At 50.3% G+C, this 12889-nt stretch overlaps 1 long non-coding RNA gene across 2 annotated transcripts; it reads left to right on the plus strand.

Moving 5' to 3' along the window:
- The first annotated feature begins 15 nt into the window (after positions 1-15).
- LOC101938556 (uncharacterized) lies at positions 16-5718 on the plus strand. 2 transcript variants are annotated; one of them, XR_010597149.1, is made up of 4 exons: positions 16-616; positions 711-842; positions 1154-2024; positions 2309-5718. It is a non-coding gene; the product is annotated as an uncharacterized LOC101938556 (long non-coding RNA). The 2 variants fall into 2 exon arrangements; XR_010597148.1 differs by having other exon boundaries at positions 16-842.
- The last annotated feature ends 7171 nt before the right edge of the window (positions 5719-12889 follow it).

Raw genomic sequence — 12889 nt, forward strand, 5'->3', positions numbered from 1 at the left:
TGCCCTCATGCGATGGAAAGCTACCGGGAGTGTCGAAACTCTGAGCATTGTCGATGCCACGCAAAAGCCGTCCATCTGGGAGCCGAGGAGACGCTGCTGTCAGTGAGATAAGTGTCTGGTTTGGTGAGGGCTCTGCTCACGCGCAACCTGAGTCCAGGTAGGGAAGCCCAGTACGGTAGGGCTGGGTTTGTATGAAAAGGTTCCTGACTAGCTGTGGTCACGAGGGAGAAAAGGTCCCTACTTTGAGAGGTTGCTCATTTCTCTGGTCAGGAATGGTGTCTCCTCCGCATCAGAAGGTTGCATCCAGGAGGGTGACTCCAGGTGGTGAGTTGCTTGCTTTCCTCCCATGTTTTTATTTCTCTCTTTGTCTGTCTGTCTCTCTCTCTCTCTCTCTCTCTCTCGTACGTTGGCCAACACACAGCCTCTATCTCTCCCTCTCTGTCTGTCCTTGCCTTTCCCTGTACTGTCTCCCTTTGTAGGACACAGGCAGGCGTGCTAGGTGTGCATCCCCACAGGCCAGTTCTTGGGAGCCATGGAGAAGTAGGAGGGGAGGAAAATCATGCAGGGCTGTGACTGTCGGTGTTATCTCGGTCTCTGTTCGTCGAGTGGGGCCGAGGTAGATGGGATTGGAGAGGGAGGCCAGGATGAGGGCAAGATTTGAAGCACCAATAGAGGTTTGTGTAGTGATGGCTCATGCTTGGCTTTTGCAGCTGCGCTTCCAGAGGAATTTTCCAGGAGCCCTAGCCTGAGGAGAAAGTGGCAGAACTGGACATGAGCAGACTGGACACCCTTGTCAGCAGACATGAACAGACCTCGGCTTTCTGACTCCTGCAAAACTGGCTGTGAGTAAGCAGTCAGTGCTTTGAATTCCTCATCTGTGCTCGCTGTAGTATTCTTCCCAAGCCGTGTGCTTCCTCGTTGGGTATGGGGCTCTGTGAGATTACAGCTGGGGAGGGGCCAGAGTCTGCTGTGCAGAGTGATTATTTCGGGTGCCGTTGCAAGGGGTGCGTTTTAGTTGTAGTGCTAAAGGCGTAATGGGGGAGAGGGTTTGGGGCGGAGCGACGCCGTGTGGGAGAGGCGAAAAGAATAGCCTACGTGACGCTGCCCACTGAGATAGTAACTTCATTGTTTTTCCTCCTTGTGCTGGGTTTAGTATCAGGAAAAGAAATCAAACGTCAGAGTTTACTCCCCTTGTCGGATGGAAAGCGAGCAAGAGCAGTAAGCCCACGAGCATTGTTGATGCAAGTCAGGAGCCATCCAGTTGGCAGTGGAGCAGTCGCTATTGTCAGTGAGATAAGTGTCTGGTTTGGTGAGGGCTCTGCGTAGGGCCTCCCTGGTCCAGGTGGGGACACCCCGTTAGCTGGGGCTGGGTTTGTAAGAAATGGTTCCTGACCAGCTGTGGTTATGAGAAAGACAAGGTCCCCATTTTCAAGGACTGCGCATTTCTCTGCCCTGATACAGTGTGTCCTCGGCAGCTGAAGGTTGCATCCAGGAGGATGACTCCAGGTGGTGAGTTGCTTGCCTTGCTCCCATGTCTTTCTATCTGTCTCTCTCTATTCTCTAGTACGTTGGCCAACACACACCCTCTATCTCTCTGTCTGTCCTTGCCTTTCCTTGTTCTGCCTCCCTTCGTAGGACACAGGCAGGTGTGCTAGGTGTGCATCCCCAGAGGCCAGGTCTCGGGAGCCATGGAGAAGTTGGAGTGGACGAAAAGCATGCGGGGCAGTGGGCGCTAAAGTGGAGCTGTGACTGTCTGTGTTTACTCAGTCTCTGTTCATCCAGTGGGGCTGATGTAGATGGGACTGGAGAGGGAGGCAGGGATGAGGGCACAATTCAACGCACCAATAGAGCTCTGTGTAGTGATAGTTCTTGCTTGGCTTTCTTAGTTTGTGGAGGAATCGTCCAGGAGCCCTAGCTGGACAAGAATATGGCAGAAGTGGACCTGAGCAGCCTGGACATCCTTCTAAGGAGACATGAATAGTCCTCATGTTTCTGCCTTCTGCATCGCTGGCTGTGAGTAAGAGGTCAGTGCTTTGAATTCCTCATCTGTGCTCGCTGTAGTTTTCTTCACAGGCCGTGTGCTTCCTCGTTAGTTACGAGGCTCTGGGATTAAGGCTGGGGAAGGGACAAGAGTCTCCTGAGGAAAGTGAGTTACAATGGGTGCCTTCTAGTTGCAGTTGTAACGTAGTAATAGGAGATGGGTTGAGGGCGGAGCCGTAGGATATGGGAGACGTGAAATGAAGAGACTATGCGACATTGCAGACAGAGATGCTAACTTTTTTGTTTTTCCCCCCTCTGCTTGGTTTAGTACCAAGGAAAACGAAGTCACGCGTCAGTCTACTGTCCTCATGTGATGGAAAGCGAGCCAGAGCGTCGAGACTCTGAGCATTGTTGATGCCACGCAAAAGCCGTCCATCTGGGAGCCTAGCAGATGCTGCTGATAGTGAGAAGTGTCTGGTTTGGTGAGGGCTCTGCTCAGACTCCATCTGAGTCCAGGTTGGGAAGCCTAGTACAGTAGGGCGGGGTTTGTATGAATGGTTCCTGACTAACTGTGGTTACGAGGGAGAAAAGGTCCCTATTTTTAGAGGTTGCTCATTTCTCTGGTCAGGAACTGTGTCTCCTCTGCAGCAGAAGGTTACCTCCAGGAGAATAACTCCAGGTGCTTCCTTTCCTCCCATGTTTTTCTCTCTCTCTCTCTTCTCTAGTATGTTGGCCAACACACACTCTCTCCTTTCCTCTCCTTTCCTCTCCTCATGCCCGTTTGTAGAACACTGGTTGGTGTGCATCCCCACAGGCCAGGTCTCGGGATCCATGGAGAAGTAGGAGCGGAAGAAAATCATGCAGGGCAATGGGCGCTAAAGTCGAGGACTGCCCTGTCACCATTTGCTACACCCACAATTTCCCATTCCTGGGTCTATGGGAAAGGGAGTTGTGACAAATGGGTTGGATTTTGTCAGTTTCAACCAGTGTTCCCTTCAATTTTTCCCACTCATGTGTGGAAGGAATTTTGTTATGTGCACCAATATGGAGGTGATGTGTCACACATTACCTCCACATTGGTGCACGTAACAAAATTCATGTGGCGGGTGTGGGGCCGAGGCGTTCGGAGTGTGGGACAGGGCTCAGGGCTGGGGCAGAGCGTTGAGGTGCGGGGGGATGAGGGCTCCATCTGGGGGTGTGGTCTCAGGGCTGGGGATGAGGGGTTTGGGGTCCAGACTGCCTTGGAACTACAGGAAGTGGGGGGAGAAGACTCCCCGCAGCTCTCTCTCCCCACAGCAGCACCTGGGCTCGGGGGAGAGGCACCTCTCCCTAATGCGGCAGCTCCAGGGCTGGGGCCACAGGATAGGTGCCTCTTCCCCGGCCGCAGCAGGTCCGGGGCTGGGGGAGAGGCAGGTCTCCACACCACAGCCCTGAGTGCCTGCACAGTGCTTAATATGCTGCTGCGCAGCTTAGAGGTAACTTAGGTTTCAACTTGTGTGAAATCACTATTTTAATACATTTTTTTCTAAATTAGCAAAATCTTGTTTTACTTGTGTGTAAATTTTAAAAAGATTTAAAAAGACCCCTCCCTTGGTCTAGAGGTAGCCATTCCGGCCAACCAGCAATTCAAGAACCAGTGAAGTCATGTGATCATAAAAATAGACTTGATTATGTTTTGTTTTTTAATAATGTATTAAATATGGTAAATGAGAGTCACTATAAAACCCTAGGAAGTGTTAGAAGAAGATATGAAAGTTTCTTGAAAAGTTAAGAATTAAAAGGTATGAAACTCCATTTCCTGGAGGTAATGGGAAAGGGTGGCCAGTTCAGGGAATCGGAACAGCTGAGCAGACCAATTTGTGAACCTCTCTGTGCAGATGTCACTTGTATGTAAACACCTGAATGAAGACTGTGAGTATTTAAAGAGCAGGGTGTATGGGGGGGAGAGGGAAAGTGTCAGAAACTCACTACATCATTTCAGAGAGGGAAGAGCAGCCTTGTCTAGACCTTCCCCGCCCCCCCGCCACACACACACCCCTTCCTTTTGCCCCTGTTACTGTACATGGTCAGCTTGCTCCAGCATCCTCAACAGCAAAGTAACCGATTCTGCTGGGGAGTGTTTTATAACACTACAACAGCTGGGGGGGCTCTTGCTGTGGCCCAGGTATGATGTTCCAGGCTGTAATCCTGACCAGTGTGGGGCTATGTCACCTGACCTGCAACGGGAGGGGAGGGGGGGGAGAACGACACCTCACCGTGCTTCTCTGTTATAGCTCTGACTTGGGTAGCTCACAAACAGCCTGTCAATGTGATGCTCCCCCCTTTCCCCCCCAAGTGTCTGTGTGTGGCTACGACTCTGATCCCAGAGCTTGTCAGCACTCACCAGTCACACTTTGGCTTCCATCAGACCTGGGTTACCACATGCAGGGTGACCCCAACACACTTCCTGTCCTGAATTTTACCCCAAAAACGTGTTGTGCACTGTCCAGCCATCTCCTGGACAGGCCAGATAGATTAGGTCTGTTGTACCTCTAGGAGGTCAATATCTGCCACCTTGTGGATAATTCCATTTACAGTTCACAACACTGGATTAGTTTTGGTTCAAGAATAAAATAAGTTTTTTTAACTACATAGAGAGGTTTTAAGTGAACAAAAGTAATAAGGCATTAAAGAAGAAATGGTTACAAGAAAAAATAAAGATAAAATGCTTTCTAAACTTAACGAACTAGGCTTGTGAAGTCTCTTCCCACAGGTTCCAGTAATATTGCTGCCCAAACCCTCAGGCCAGGATCTGCTTCCAGGGTCCAGCAGCTGTTTCTCTGATCATCTTAGGTGAAAGGGAGATTAGGAGGGAGAGAGAACTTGGGTGTTTTTGCCCTTCACTTTTATAGCTCGGTCACCATTTGAAAAACATTTTCCTGAGTGTTCACCTTAGGTTAAGTTCTTTCTTGCTGAGAGCATGGAGACATGGAGTTTGGTGGAAGAAGGAGGCTTTGTGCTGTTTCTGTTCATCAGTGTATACTGCTTCTTTCTTCCCCCTCTTGTCCTCTGTGGAATCTGTTTACAGCTGAAATGCAAATTGAGGCAAACGCACATCCCTTTCTTTAGGACAGGTGTTCTTGACCAGTTCCACCTAATCAGGCTATGTGAATTGGAACTTGTGCTTTTAATACCCTATAGGTGGAATTTCATAACTTTACACACACTGTTGCTACCGCCATTTCACCAAAATAGTATTGATCACTGAGTTTCAAATGCTACCTCACAAGGCATATTTTGTCCAAAGATTGTTACAATAGTGTGTAGGGTGTGAATACAGGGGTGCATTTGGCCACAGTGGGTTGGGCATTATCCATTTGTGAAGGGCTCGCTAACCTTACCCTTCCCTGGAAATTGCCAGACAATGAAGGGAAGTGGAGAATTCTTGCTCCAATCCTGAATTGCTGGAAATCCCAGGCTCGCTGGAGCTGGTTTGATTTCCCAGTGGAGTCAGTTTTTCTCCCTGGTGGATTATGATTTTCCCCATTGTAGTTAGTTGCAATTTGTCTACTTCCCCACAGACCCTTACTAGCTTCTCTAGGCGTTATCTCAATTCTTCAAATTAAAACTGCTGCCCTTTGGGTCTGTATGTTCTGGGGTATTTGCTGTCATGAGTGACTGTCCTAGCTTGGGCAGGTGCTGGGCAAGGTGGAGGTTGTAAGTTTCTGATGAAGAATGCTGTGTGTTAAATAAAATTACCCTGTGACAAACAGTGGCATTTGGCTCTTTTCTTAAAATGTGAAATAGCAACGAGGGGTCACTGCCTAAATGGGGGGGAGGGGGATGGATGGACACACATGGCACTGTCCCACCTGTGACACCTCAGCACTTTGAGTCCCCAAATCCTTGTACCTGCCATCACTCATTAGCAGTGCCTCCCTCCACTCCTTACAGCAATCCAAGCTGTAGAAAGTTGATGTGCTGAGAATACGGTGTAGCACATGGAGAGCCTGCAACAGAGCAAGACCCTGGGAAAAGACTCCCTGGCACTCTGTAGTCTCCCATGGGTTGGGGAGGATCCATCTCGGGGGAGGGTTGGTCTGCCCCAATGCAACCCAGAGGGAGGGTCCACACCTCCTATCAGGATCAGTGGGATGCACTCTCTTGCCCCCCGTGGTCTCGTATGAGTCATATAGGATCTGTCTGACCCAGGGATGATCCATGCCATGCTGAGGAGAGTTCATGCTGCCTGCCAGGCTCAAGGTGTCTCCTCCTCCTCTTCATGGGGACTTTGGGGAGATTCTTGTTGATGTAACAGGATCACAGAGCACGAGTGGTTGGTTGAGTATCTTCAGGGCTATGGGATCTGGGCCCGAGAGGTGTGAACTCAGAGTCATGGCTCCGGGCTTAAGAGAAAAGGGGCTGAGACTAGAGATGCACTGTCACCCTACAGCTCCACTACTGCAGCACCCAAAAGCCTCACTCAGGTCCGGGCCTCATTGTGTTGGGTGCTGCATGGAAAATCAGTGAGAAACAGAGATGTCTGGAGATGGATAGATGAGCATCTCTGGCATACAGAGGAGGGATGGAGAGGTGTGTGTGGCACATGGAGGACAGATGGTGATGCTGCAGGCTAACAGGGTTGTGGGTTTGGCTGGTGGCTGATTGCCACAGCAGCTCCTGGCTCCCCATTTGCTGTGCTGTTTTTGATGCTGACCCATCTCTTGCAGCCACCACCAAGCCAAGCCTGGCCACAGAGCAGCGCTACAGCAGGTGCATGGACCAGCTGCACACTGTGCTCCTTAGCTGCTCAGGGACGGACAAGCACTTGGGTTCCTGGCTGCTGAACAACCTGCCCCTCTCCTGCACCCAGAGTAGCCTGCTCATCACAGAGACCAAGACCAGCCCCCAGCTGCCCTGGCAGCCACTGTCCCTAATGTGGAGAGCCTGATGTCTGATGGGGGGGAAACATCACAGTATCTCCTCTGTAGTGTCAGGACGTACTATTACAAATTGCTCCCTGTCCCAATTTTCTACCAGTTGCAGTTACTGACATCTACATAGCACGTTTTTGCTGTCCTCATGCAATTCACCAGCCCTGGGTCTAGGAGTAGCGATTTGTGGCAGATGGGGTATGCAGTGTCTCCGTGTGCTACTTCTGGCAAATCTCTGTTTGAAAGTGGGACACAGGACATGAGTTTTCTAACAATACATTTTTCTAAGTTAGAAAACATTTGTTTTATTGAGATCCAAATGTAATATAGAGATTTCATGGGGTAGGAAACTGTGACAGGGCAGACACCATCCATCACACATTGCTAGTTCTGGAGCAGGGCTGAGACAATCAAGGAAATCAGGCAGCATTCAAGTGATATGGGCATAAATAATAGCCTGACATAAAAAAAAAAAAAAAAAAACCCATGAGTATTAAAACCTGTAATTTACTATTTCACAATAAAAAGATAGGTGATGTTATAATAATAATGAAACTAATGTTTTCGAAAAGTTAATAAAAGGAATTAAACTACATTTACAGGAAATTGATACAGAATGGTCAATTCAAACAATTAGAAGAGCAAAAAAGACAAACCCTGAGCCCTCACCTGCTAACCCTAATCCCAAACCCTAACTCCTGTTCCCCAGTACTCTAACCCAACTCCTCCCTTTGACCCTATCTCACACCACAACCCAACCCTAAACCCTGACCCCTGCCTTCACCCTAGGCAACCCAACCCTGACCCCTGCACCCTAACCCTTCAACTAACCCTGATCATCACCCTATTATATCATAACCCCCACCCTGACCATAACCCTAACCCCTTAACTCTAACCCACCTTTGAACCCAAACTCTTACCTAATCTAATCCCTAAAGCTAATCCTAACCCTCGCATTAAACACAACCCTCTAACCCTCAACCCTGCCTCCCAGAACCTACCCCACTCCTCCCCTCCCCTAATCTTACTCTCTCCTGGGCTGCCTAAAGGATTCAGGGGGTCTGGGGAAAAGCAATTTCGGGGGTCCCTTCCATAAAAAAAAATTGCAATACTATATTCTCGTGGGGGCCCCTACAAGGCCTGGGGCAAATTGCCCCACTTGCCTCCCCCGGGGATCCCTGACTCTCCCTCTCAACCCCTAGCCCTTTCCAAACCTAATCCACACCCTAAACCTAATTCTCCTTTACCCTCATCCAACCCCTAGACCCTGACCCTGTAATCCAAACCCTAAACCCTGAAACCCCAATTTCTCCCCTCCATGGGTGGCACCATCCTCTTCCCCGTGGGGGGGCTGAGGTAGGCTAGACAGAAAATTGGGGGGCTGCACCCCCCCTTGGTACAGGGCCCCACCCATCTCTATGGCTCTGCTCCTCTTAAGTGCCAGCCCTGCCTCCTGCCCCGCCCCCCCTTGCCCTCCTCCTGGCCAGGTTGGCGGCTGGAGCCGGCCAGTGGGGGGTGACTGATGCGCTGGCTGGTGCCGTGGGATGGGCAGCTGGGGTGCTCCCCTGTCTCCTCCTCCTGCTGCTGCTCTTGGCCCTGGGGCTGCGGCTGCCCCTCCGCTTCCCACCGCCCTTCGACTGCTTGCAGCCCCCAAGAGCCACCGGGGTGGGGGAACCTGGCTCTTGCAGAGCCCTCGGGGAGCATCAACTCGGGCGGCAGGCCCAGGAGCCTGGGGCAGAGTGGGGCTGTTGGGTTGCTGTGGGGCACCCTGAACCCTTTGCCTGCTCTGGGCAGCGCATAGTTCAGTGAGGACTTCTGCGCTGCTGGTGGCACTGTCATCAGAGCTGGGCGGCCAGAGAGCTAGCCAGGTTGGCTAATGAAGTACCTCTCTCTCTCCCATGGAGGAGCAGTGACACCCGGCGGCCAGTTGGGGTAATGCATAGAATGTGTTTCTGTTGCAGCGACAGTGACACCCGGTGGTCAGTCAGGGTAACGCACTGAGCACATTTCTTTGGAGTAGCAGTGACACACCCGGTGGTCACTCATTGTAATGCACAGAAGGTGTTCCATTGGACCAGCAGTGACACCTAGTGGCCAGTCGGGATGATGCACACACAGTGGTTCCCTTGGAGGAGCAGTGACACCCAGTGGCCAGGCGGGGTATTCCACAGAGTCTGTTTCCCATGGAATAGCAGTGACACCCAGTGGTCAATCGGGGTAATGCACAGAGCATGTTTCCATTGGCACAGCAGTGACACCCGATGGCCAGTCAGGGAAAGGCACAGAATGTGTTTCTCTTGGAGCAGCAGTGACATCCAGTGGCCAGTCAGGGAAATGCACATAGCATGTTTCCCTTGGCACAGAAGTGACACCCGGTGGCCAGTCAAGGTAATGCATGGAGGGGGGGTCTCCCATGGAGCAGCAGTGACACCTGGTGGCTAGTCAGGGAAATGCAGAGAGTATGTCTCCCTTGAAGGAACAGTGACACCCAGTGGTCAATCAGGGTAATGCACAGAGTATATTTCCCTTGGCATAGCAGTGACACCTGGTGGCCAGTTGGAGTAATGAACAGAAGGTCTTTCTTTTGGAGCAGCAGTGACACCTGGTGGCCAGTCAGGGAAATGCACAGAGCGTATCGCCCATGAAGCAGCAGTGACACCCGGTGGCCAGTCAGGGTAATGCACAGAGCATGTTTCCCTTGGTACAGCAGTGACACCTGATGGTCAGTTACGTTTGTGACGTTGTGCAGTCTATATGGTTTTATAAAAACATGATAATAAGTTAATATAATGTAACTGGGATAGTTTTAGAAAAATATGGTAAAAAGTGAATATAACGTAACTGGGATATGCTTCATGCAAAAGGTCTCTTGTAAGGTATCATTACAAAGCTTATAATCTACTGAGTGTGATCATCCAATTTGTATAAATGTACCACTCTTGTATCTAAAACTAGAAATATAAAATATAACTCTGAGGGCCTATTGTAATTATGTAAAGTGTGGGCCATTAATGATGGTTTGGAATCTTGATGACTCCCATTGCCTGCAGATGACTGTGTTTACCTGTGAGTCTTCCTGTATATGTGTGTGCTGGCAAGTGAGTAATGAAGTCTTGCAGTGACATGTGATCATGTCACCTGAACTGAAATCCATCTTTAACCTGGTGCTTTTCCAGTGAGGGGGGTGGAAACCCAGAGGGACAAAGGGTTCCCGCCTTATGCAAAAGATATATAAAGGGGTGAAAGAGAACAAAGTGGAGAGAGGAGCCATCATGAAGAATCCCCTAGCTATCATCTCAGCTGCAACAAGAGCTGTACCAGGGGAAAGAATTGTGCCCAGGCCTGGAAGGTGTCCAGTCTGAGAAAAAAATTACTGAAGCATCTCTGAGGGTGAGATTATCTGTATTCAGTTTGATTAGGCATAGATTTGCGCATTTTATTTTATTTTGCTTGGTGATTTACTTTGTTCTGTCTGTTACTACTTGGAACCACTTAAATCCTATTTTCTGTATTTAATAAAATCACTTTTTATTTAGTAATTTAGTAATTTACTCAGAGTATGTATTAATACCTGGGGGAGCAAACAACTGTGCATATCTCTCTATCAGTGTTATAGAGGGCGAACAATTTCTGGGTTTGCCCTGCATAAGCTTTATGCAGGGTAAAACAGATTTATTTGGGTTTAGACCCCATTGGGAGTTGGGCATCTGAGTGCTAGAGACAAGCACACTTCTGTGAGCTGTTTTCGGGTAAACCTGCAGCTTTGGGACAAGTGATTCAGACCCTGGGTCTGTGCTGCAGCAGACGGGAGTGTCAGGCTCAGCAAGACAGGGTGCTGGAGTCCTGAGCTGGCAGGGAAAACAGGAGCAGAGGTAGTCTTTTGCACATCAGGTGGCCAGGGCCGGCTTTAGCAAGAGCGGGGCCCAATTCCTGGGGGCGGGGCTTGCTGCAAGCCCCACCCCCAGGAATCGAGCCGCGCTCCGGCAGGGGTTGCCGGGCTTCGGTCTGACCCGGAGGTACGGGGGGACCCGAGCCGCACCGCGGGGGCCGGGCCGGAGCCGACCCGGGCCGCGCCGCGGGGGCCGGGCTGGAGCCAAGCCAGGCCAGAGCCGCTGGGGCCTGCGGGAACAGGCCGCGCCTCCCCGGAGCCCTTCTCCCGCCCCCACCACCCTAGCTTACCTTGTGCTGTCGGCCCGCCCCTGCTTCTTTTCAGACTTCCCGCGAATCTCTGATTCACGGGAAGCAGGGGAGGGGGCGGAGCATTCAGGGGAGGGGAGGAGGGGGAAGTGAGCTGGGGGCGGGGTGGACAGCTGCAGCGCGGGGCCCTCTAGGCGCGGGGCCCAATTCAGCCGAATCGGCTGAATCGGCCTAAAGCCGGCCCTGCAGGTGGCAGCTCCCAAGGGGGTTTCTGTGATCCAACCCGTCACAACGTTAATGCACAGAGTGTATCGCCCATGAAGCAGTTGTGCCACCCGGTGGCCAGTCAGGGAAATGCACAGAATGTGTTTTTCTTTGCATAGCAGTGACACCTGGTGGCCAGGCAGGGTATTGCACAGAAGGTGTTTCCCTTGGCACAGCAGTGACACCCGGTGGCCAGTCGAGGTAATGCACAGACTGTATCTCCCATGAAGCAGCAGTGACACCTGGTGGCCAGTCAGGGTAATGCAGAGTATGTTTCCCTTGGAGCAGCAGTGACATCTAGTGGCCAGTCAGGGAAATGCACATAGCATGTTTCCCTTGGCATAGAAGTGACACCCGGTGGCCAGTCAAGGTAATGCATGGAGGGGGGGGGTCTACCATGGAGCAGCAGTGACACCCGGTAGCTAGTCAGGGAAATGCAGAGAGTATGTCTCCCTTGGAGGAACAGTGACACCCAGTGGCCAACCAGGGTAATGCACAGAGTATGTTTCCCTTGGCATAGCAGTGACACCTGGTGGCCAGTTGGGGTAATGCACAGAAGGTGTTTCTCTTGGAGCAGCAGTGACACCTGGTGGCCAGTCAGAGAAATGCACAGAGTGTATCTCCCATGAAGCAGCAGTGACACCCGGTGGCCAGTCAGGGTAATGCAGAGACTATGTCTCCCTTGGAGCAGTGGCCTGTCAGGGTAATGCACAGAGCATGTTCCCCTTGGCATAGCAGTGACACCCGGTGTCCAGTCAAGGTAATGCACTGGGGGTCTCCCATGGAGCAGCAGTGACACCCAGTGACCAGTTGGGGTAATGCAGAGTGGCCAGCAGGTGTGGCATCAGCCTCTTGCCGTTTGTTGCAGGGGGGGTGAGGTAGGCTGGAGAAAACATTGAGGGGCTGCGCCCCCCTCATCACCTGTCTCCACCCGCATTGGGGCCAGGCCTCTGCTCCTCAGTTAAAGGCCAGGCTCATCTCCTCTCCCCCCTGGCCAGGGTTTATAGCAATATCACTTTTATTAAAATAAAATAGTAAATAGGATTTAGTCCAAGTCCATATAAATAATCTAAATCTGTCCAAATCTTAGTATAAATCCCAAATCCTCTTAAATAGATCATCAGAAACCAAAATTTGAAACTGTAAACAATGCTTAATTTAAAACCCAAACATTAAGAAAAGCTTATTTTGTTTTTAAAAACAAAAATTACAAAATGTCATAAATTATCAAAAAAGAGTGCTACTACAGGATGATAAAATAACATAAAATAAATAAGCCCTACTATTAAAACCACCTATAAAGCAATTGAATTGTTGAATACTGGCCAAATCTGTATAAAATATGCAGAACTATGTCAAAATTGGTATTGCATGTCAGACATTCCAATCCAGCAAAAGTCAATTAAAAACTCCACTTCAACTAAAAAAAAACAAACAAACCAAAACAATAAACCAAAACAGTCAGCCTTAAACAAACCTGCACATAAGCGAAATTAAACCTGTACCAACATTGGAACAAACTATGTAATTTTCTAATTCTAATTTCTTGTTTCACCCATGAGGGAAAGTGTTTTGTAGACCCAGTAACCGTGCT

The sequence above is a fragment of the Chrysemys picta genome, unplaced genomic scaffold (assembly GCF_011386835.1).
Source record: "Chrysemys picta bellii isolate R12L10 unplaced genomic scaffold, ASM1138683v2 scaf1369, whole genome shotgun sequence".
In the NCBI taxonomy this organism is placed as follows: Eukaryota; Metazoa; Chordata; order Testudines; family Emydidae; genus Chrysemys; species Chrysemys picta.